At 35.7% G+C, this 8,969-nt stretch overlaps 1 long non-coding RNA gene across 1 annotated transcript; it reads left to right on the top strand.

Moving 5' to 3' along the window:
• Positions 1–818: 818 nt before the first annotated feature.
• Positions 819–2,729, top strand: LOC121790683. The gene is made up of 2 exons (XR_006048374.1): positions 819–1,720; positions 2,577–2,729. It is a non-coding gene; the product is annotated as an uncharacterized LOC121790683 (long non-coding RNA).
• The last annotated feature ends 6,240 nt before the right edge of the window (positions 2,730–8,969 follow it).

The raw sequence follows: 8,969 nt of genomic DNA, 5'->3' as shown, positions 1-8,969 counted from the left end.
TCCTTTAACTAAGTTATTTTTCTTTCTTTAAGTTAATTAAGTTGTTCCTTTAAATTGTTATCCATGCATGTCGGTCAAGATCGCCGCGTCTGTGGTACCCCTTGTATGGGCGGTCGTGACAGAGTGGTATCAGAGCTTTGTTCTTTCGCTCTGGTCCGAGAGTCTTCTTTTACTTTGAGTCTAAGTTAGTGAACCCTTATTGACTAGAAGTGTCATGAAGGCTCAACATCCACAGCATCACGCTCAACCAATGAAAGTGAGGTATGTTTTATTTGTTGAAGGCATGTGAGATAGATGCATGAAATGGATGACGATATGATATGACGTTTGACAAGTTTATGCATGTGAATGAATGATATGCATAAGGATGAGTTGTAATGCAATGTGTTCACTGAGTACAAAAAAAATACTCAGTGAACACATTGCCGAAAATTACACATATACATTTGAAAATATTGTCAAGCCATCATCACAGTAACACTCGGGGGTTTTATTGAAAATACCCGATCTTACTAAAGTATTCACATTGGGCCCTTTTTCCTGTACTTAGCCATATCTGATCACATTGTGCCGTCGAGATGGTGTTCTCGCACGGTCACCTTCTCTGCCCATCATGTCAGAGGTTTCCATGTGTCGGGAAGGTGGCCACCTTCCACGGTCACCTTCTCTGCCGTTCACGGTCAGAGGTTCCAAGTAGGGACACCACCCTACCAGGACTAAAATTCGAATCGATTCACATATATCATCATTCATATTTCGCTTGGCCTTAGCCAAACAGATAGGCATCATACACAAAACATTTATGGCAAGACAACATCTTTAAAAATCACGAACATGTGTTCGAGTTTTCATATAATACGATTTGTATTTTAATATAAGAAAGCTCACCTTGATCGCTTACTTTCCTCAACTTGAATCTTTCGTTCCGATTTTACTTGCGAACGTACCCTTTTTAAAATATCACAATAGGAAAAATACCAATTTAGTTATAAACTAATCTAATTAAATAAGAAAGAAAACTCAAAGTTTAAACTAATCTATTATTATTATTATTATTATTATTATTATTATTATTATTATTATTATTAAGAAATTTCCAAAGCTTACACTATTTATTTTAGCTTACTTAACCATTTTATTCTTAAGCCCAAAATAATAAAAAAAATTTCGAAATAGGCCTTACAAAATACTATGTATTGAAGCCTCCAATGAATTTGAAGGAATTTGGCTCGAATTATTATAATTTCTAATTCCCTCCTCTTCTTAGCCCAATAAACAGCCCAATTCCTAAAACTCTAGCCCAAAGGAAAAAAAAAACTAACCCTACATAACTAAGCCATCATCTTCTCCCTCATTTCACAAAATGCACAGCCTCCTTCTCTCCCCTCTCTCTCGTCGCCGATCCGCCGCCCTGCCAGCGCCGCCGCTACGACGGCGTCCCTCTCCTCCCTCTCGTCTCTCTCCCTCTCCTATCCCTCTCTCTCTTCTCTTCTCTCTTCACCCTCGCGCCGCCATCGTCACCATCTTTCTCCCGCTCCGCCGCCACCGCCGCTGTGCATGCACAGCCGACGGCTTTGTCGCCCTCCTCCCGGAAGTCCGCCGGTCTGCACGCTCCGTCCCTCTCTCGGCCGGTCTCTCTCTCGGTTCGTCGCACCGACGCTGCGGATCCGCCGCCGTCGCCAAGAATCTTCCCCCATCCGCTGACGCCGTTTCTCGACAGGTAGGGTGATTCGTTCCACCTCTCTTTTCATTATTATGAAGATATATATTTTTTTTATATTTTTTTTTCTTTGATGATAAACTTTGTTGATTACATAAAAATAATTTCCAGATTTTTAACGAAAATGAAAGTAGTGGCTTTCGGGGTATTAGTCATCAATTGTCGGCGACGGAGTGCCGAGCTTGCTGCCGAAACCCGGCAGATTCAAGATTCATAGGGATAAGTGTTTGTCCTTCATTTTAGTTATTAAAGGCAGTAGGATTCTAATTGGTTTCTATCTACTGATTTTGGTGCACTATGTGTATGTCTTGCTATGTGGATGAACAAGTAGTGAAATACAGTACGTTTGTAACTTGTTGGGGGTGGCAGATTCCAAATTTCAACTTATATGCAGGCTTGTACATGTATGAAAGAAAGGAAAAGTTTGTTGTTTACCTTGTTGATGTGGAAAGTAAAGTGTTCTGTAGTGTTTGAGTGGTGCAATCTCCCTCGTACTCCTTTATCTAATCTCCCTTGTACTTATTTTGTACTCTCTCTCTTTTTTTTTTTTGTGAATGTGGGTTGGTGTGTGCAGATGGATTGTGTGATGATGATGGGGGAAAGGTGAATGAATACTTTGGCTGTATATGTAGTATACTAAAGATGACAGCAAGTGGCCTATCAAAATATTATCTCAATCTTCATCTGTGAGAAGAATGATTGTTCTTTTAGAAAATTTTGGTTGCCACATTAAATGCTTTGTCGAGCCTCTGAATCTGCCTTCCTTTTTGATTATAAAAAAAATTGTTATTATTTATTTATTATATATATATATATTTTAATTTAATTATTTACTGGTTTATTTAATTTGGTGTAGGTATGATCGGCTCAAGTTCGTGGCCGTCCACGTTGAAGTGTCCGTCTTCTTAAGACATACAATGTATAGATGAAATTTTCGTTTGACTTCGTTGGATGTGTCGGACATTAAATTTTGGGATCTTATTATTTATTCATTTATTTAAATTTATTACATTCTTATAGGTATAAAATATATATATATATATATATATATATATATATATATATATATATATAGGGGAGCGTTATTCTCCTTTTCACATCTTAGATCCTTTTTCCTTCTTAATATTACGCGTTAGATCTAAGGCATCAACGGATCAGATTGATTCTATAAAACTGGATCCGTGTTGCATTATAGAAGGTGGTTGTATGCATTACAGGGTTATTATTGACATTTGACGGAAAAGTAACTGCCACATTTTGGTATCTGCGAATAATGCACCACATGATCACGAGTAATGCATATAATTGACTATATAATGCACAATATGTGCACTGCAATGCGTACGAATAAGATGTACCATGTTATGATGTTTGGACACACGTTTCTTGTTTCCCCTAAGGGTTTAATAAGCTTAGGGGCTAGGGTATAGTACGTAGACACGTATGTAATCTTCACATGGTAACGAGTAATGGATATAATTGACTATATAATGCACAATTTGTGAACTGCAATGCATACGAACAAGATGTGCTGTGTTATGATGTTTGACACACGTTTCTTGTTTCCCCTAAGGGTTTAATAAGCTTAGGGGCTAGGGTATAGTACGTACGCATTAATAACAAATTATAAAACGATACGAATAATTCACCAAATTGTCACGAGTAATGGATGTTATTAACTATATAATGCACAATTTGTGAACTGCAATGCATACGAACAAGATGTGCTATGTTATGATGTTTGACACACGTTTCTTGTTTCCCCTAAGGGTTTAATAAGCTTAGGGGCTAGGGTATAGTACGTACGCATTAATAACAAATTATAAAACGATACGAATAATTCACCAAATTGTCACGAGTAATGGATGTTATTAACTATATAATGCACAATATGTGAACTGCAATGCATACGAATAAGATGTACCATGTTATGATGTTTGACACACGTTTCTTGTTTCCCCTAAGGGTTTAATAAGCTTAGGGGCTATGGTATAGTACGTAGACATTACTAACAAATTGTTGTTATTGGAATATACGTATGTGCATTATTTGGTTTAGGTAGTGCATTATGTAGCTGTTAATTGTCATTATCTCAGTATATTATGCATTATTAGAGGTATTGTGTATATGGGTTAATCAACGGATTGAAGATTACATACGTGCATTTAGTAATGTCTACGTACTATACCCTAGCCCCTAAGCTTATTAAACCCTTAGGGGAAACAAGAAACGTGTGTCAAACATCATAACATGGTACATCTTATTCGTATGCATTGCAGTTCACATATTGTGCATTATATAGTTAATAACATCCATTACTCGTGACAATTTGGTGAATTATTCGTATCGTTTTATAATTTGTTATTAATGCGTACGTACTATATCTAGCCCCTAAGCTTATTAAACCCTTAGGGGAAACAAGAAACGTGTGTTAAACATCATAACACATCACATCTTGTGCGTATGCATTGCAGTTCACAAATTGTGCATTATATAGTCAATTATATCCATTACTCGTTACCATGTGAAGATTACATACGTGTCTATGTACTATACCCTAGCCCCTAAGCTTATTAAACTCTTAGGGGAAACAAGAAACGTGTGTCAAACATCATAACACAGCACATCTTGTTCGTATGCATTGCAGTTCACATATTGTGCATTATATAGGCAATTATATGCATTACTCGTGACCATGTGGTGCATTATTCGTAGCGGTTTCCAGCCATTATTAGATTACTATTGTACCCTCATAATGCACAAAATAGGACAAATAATGCAACACGGGATTAATTACCCAATGTTGATCTTGACCGTCCATTTCTCTAATCTAATGGCTGATATTAAGAAGGAAAAAGGAGGAAATATAGGAAAAGGAAATGAATACATCCATATATATATATATATATACGTTTTCTTTTCACTTCCCTATTGTCAAAACAAACAACCACGACAATCTATCGTAGCTCGGATTTAATCGCATAAACGTTACTTATATAGAAAATTGAGCAATAATATCGATTCTAATAGTATCGGCTTAGCGGGTCGTTACAATGATTGATAATCAATTAATAGGTGATTGATACACAATTACATTGTCTAGAAATAGATTATTCCCTACCATACATGAATGTAATATGACCTATATTAAGGCACACCTATTGATGAATCAATACATAGAAACATATTACAATCTTTCAATATTTCAATACATACATAGTTGATGATGCATCATTATTGCTCCATTACTTAAAAGAATTTCACCCATTGAAAATTAGGTGATTGGCAATGCCAAAATTTATAAGACAGCAACAATTACTAAAAATTTATCTCATAACTCCACTTCCCCTCACGTCGATTCCAATTTCAACACATCCACCTACAAATCTGCACAATAAAAAAAGGGCGTACACAATATCAGAGCCCAAAATCCAATGAATAAAAAAATTAATGAACTGTGGATTCTATTTTATGTTAATTTTAAAATAAAATGTGAATAAAATGAGTTAGTGGAATAAGAGTTTAGTTGTAAAAATAGTAAAAAGTAAAATGAGATAATTATTGGCGGACTGATAAAGGAAAAATGTGACACTCAACGGGTAACAGACCTAAATTTAGAAGAAACAATTGTAGCCGGGCGGAGGCATCTTGCCGCAGTGGATGAGGAAGTGCAGAGCGAGAGGCATATAAAGATTAAGGTTCATAGCCTTAATCCTAAGCGTAGTGCAGAGACACACTGCGGCCTCGATCTCAATGAGCCCGGCTATCATGGGGCAGCACTTGTGTATGGCCGGATCGCCCACCCCTATGTGGACCATTCCCCCTAAAAGGTCTATGCATGCCCCCATCTTCAATATGTCGATGGGGCATCTGTCCGTTGGCGGGGCTGGGCTCGGGACTGGGCAGGGAAAGGGCGGTGGGGGTGGGCTTGTTTCCGGCCAGGGGAATGGGGGCGGGCTTATGGGGGTTGGTGGTGGACATGTGGCCGGTGGGGACGGGCTTATCGGGGTTGCGGGTGGGCATCCAGTTTTGTCTGCGCACACGGTCCCCTCCACTGGATTTGTCACGGGCACATTGGGTTGTGCGGTGGGGGGTTGGAGTTCATGGGTGAGGGTGGTGGAGGTGACGGAGACGGAGACGGAGATGAGGAAGAGGAGGAGAAGGAGAGTAGTGATCATGGAGGAAGTCATAGATGATTGGAAGGAATACAAAGAAATGAAATAAGAAATGGAGGTTTATAAGAGTGCATGTGTTTCTTGGTCTAAGCTTTGAGATGCAAGTGTCTAGGGTATAAGACTAGTCTAGATCATGAATGGGTCATCAATAATAGATCTCACCACTTTTAAGTTGAAATCTAACTTATGTTTTATCCTCACCATAAAAAAATTATTATATCTGGGGGATCCAAACCCGAATATGGAGGGGGCAAAATCAAATATTTTAAAAAATTAATACTATTATTAAATAATATAATAATTAAAATAAAAAATAGATAAAGTAGTAGACATGCCGACCCTATAAATATTTCACATGTTTATTTTTGATATACAAATAATAAGATGCAATAAAGATCACATAAAATAAATATTTTATAGTAATAAATAAAATGTATCAAATATTTTTTATAAATTATTTAACTAAAAATTATAGATGTAAACTAATAAAAATTAAGATTAATAATGTATTTTAATGGTTTGATTTGGTAATAAGTAGGAGTAATATGAATTGATAAAATAAAGAAAGAAAGGTTGAGAAGAGGAAAAATACACTCAAAGAGGGTTGATCTTTGGACATTTTAGTTAACAAAGCAACAACTCAATTACTAGGCTACTAACTTGAGTATTTTTTTTTTATTGAAAGCCCATTTTTTATTTTTTATTTTCAAACTAGTACACCCTCAAATGGCTAGAGGAAAAATTAATAGGATAATTCATGATAAAATAGTTCCCCTTTTTTATATTACTCCTAGTACTTTAAACTCCGTTTTACATTACAAAGAAAAACGAAAGAGTTAATTAATACTATTTAATTTTCTCTCTTTAAATATTATGAGAAGCTAGACCAGTCAATTATGAAATGTAACTGCATAGACAAAGGTAGGCTACAGAAAATTAGGTTTAGGGAAATGGTTTCTTGTTCCATTATGATCTCTTTAGGAGATTACATTACATGCCTTATATAGGAATCAAGAGTCCCTGTTTAATTTGGTTCTACAATTACGACATGGGAAAAGAACCAGACAATGAAGAAACTTATAACACGCTCAACCCCATTACATTCAAACAAAAATAAACAACAAAAGACTCAACGAACAAACTCAGTCAGAATCGCAGAAGCAACTCACTAGACGGATACTTCTTTTTAATTAATGTTCCATTATAGTAGTAGTTCTTAAATCAAAATGAACTTACTCCCATGGTACATCTCTTGCTTGGTGCCATTCACCCTCCTTGTTTTGATACATGAGTTTGTACTGTTGGAAATTATTTATCATAATATATTCAAGAATACATAATTGAATATGAATAAAGCAAGATCTTTGAACATCATGTATTTCACGTATTAACTATAAACATAATGGATCAGAAACTTACCTTTATGATCCATAGCGGAAGCGATTGGGGGAGACGGAGAGAACTTCCTCGGACTTTGGTGTAGTGGCGCAACTCCAACGATTTGTTTCTCTCTCTTTCCCTCGTTTATGTGTTCTCTGTAATGTGTGTGATTTTATGGGATGACCACACTTGTATTTATAGACAGAGAGAGGATAAAACCCTAATTATAAAAAATTATAGCCCTTTCCATCAAAGTGGCTATATAATAAGATGGACGATTCTTTTACATTAATATACTTACTAATTTGATCCAAATCATATGAAATATATAGTCAAATCGGTAATGACTAATAATATGAATCAATCTTTGTGGTCACACCCATATATATATTCTCATTTGATTGCCTACATAATGCTAATCAAATAGTTATATATATACACTTATATTTTCCTTATTAATAGAAATCAAATATTCTATTTATGGTGATCGACTACTAATTGAATTTGCCAATTAAATGGCTAACTAATCACATACTAAGAAACGACCCATTCAAATATATATTAATAGCTAATTGATAGCTAATTAGGGAAAAATGTGTCTTGTACCAAATTTATGTATGATATTAAAAATCCAATTCTATTTAGGATTCTATCACATGTCACATATGTGAGACATAAAACTTACATTCTCCCACTTGGCGAACATGTGGGACACAAAGTTTTCGATTCTCCCACTTGTCACACTTGACAGAGCCACAGTAAAATAGACATAATAAACATAAGGCGCGCATAATATTGGACTTTATAAATACTTTCATCATTGGCAAACATAAGTATAATATTAGACAGACTACTAATGCGGGTCATGGCGGGCGTATATCATTCATTCGACATAGTTCCTTCCATGTACCACATCACCAATAACCGCACTAATATAATCTATAAGTGACACAACGTCCATAATTGTCTTATTTCAAGACCTCCTGCAGTAATACTGAAAACGTATATATGCATATCAATAATAAGTTTATGCAAGAAAAATAGAAACAACTTTATTGAATTCAAAATATCCATAACTTAAGTGTCTGAACCAACATGGAAACATAATGATTAGACGTTTTCATACCCAAGACCCATTCTGTTAACTTATTCCATAAATGTCTTAGGCGGTAACGCCTTAGTCAATGGATCAGCTACTATAAGATGTGTGCTTATATATTTCATAGATATTCTTTGTTCCCAAACTTCATCTTTCACGAAGAGAAACTTTAATTCCATGTGTTTAGCTCCTTTGAATACTTGTCATTCTTACAGAAAGATACGATTGCACTATTATCACAATACAATTTCAAGGACATGGATATTGAGGAGACAATACCAAGGCCTGAAATAAAATTTTGCAATCATTAATGCTTCAAAGCAAGCCATAAATTCAGCTTTAATGGTGAATGTTGAATTAGAACTTTGCTTTACACTTTTCCATGATATAGCTCCTCCAGCCATAATAAGAATGTAATCAAAAGTCGATTTTCTAAAGTCAACACATCAATCATAATCTGAATCAGAATATCTAATCACTTCTAATTGATCAGATTTCCTAAATGTGAGCATATAATCTTTTGTCCCCTTTCAGTATCTCATTTCATCTTTGCAGCTCTCCAGTGTTCAATGTCAGGGTTACTTTGGTAACGACC

The sequence above is a fragment of the Salvia splendens genome, unplaced genomic scaffold (genome assembly GCF_004379255.2).
Source record: "Salvia splendens isolate huo1 unplaced genomic scaffold, SspV2 ctg583, whole genome shotgun sequence".
Lineage (NCBI taxonomy): Eukaryota > Viridiplantae > Streptophyta > Magnoliopsida > Lamiales > Lamiaceae > Salvia > Salvia splendens.
Note: the sequence above shows the minus strand (reverse complement) of the source record. Positions and strands in the feature narration are given on the sequence as shown.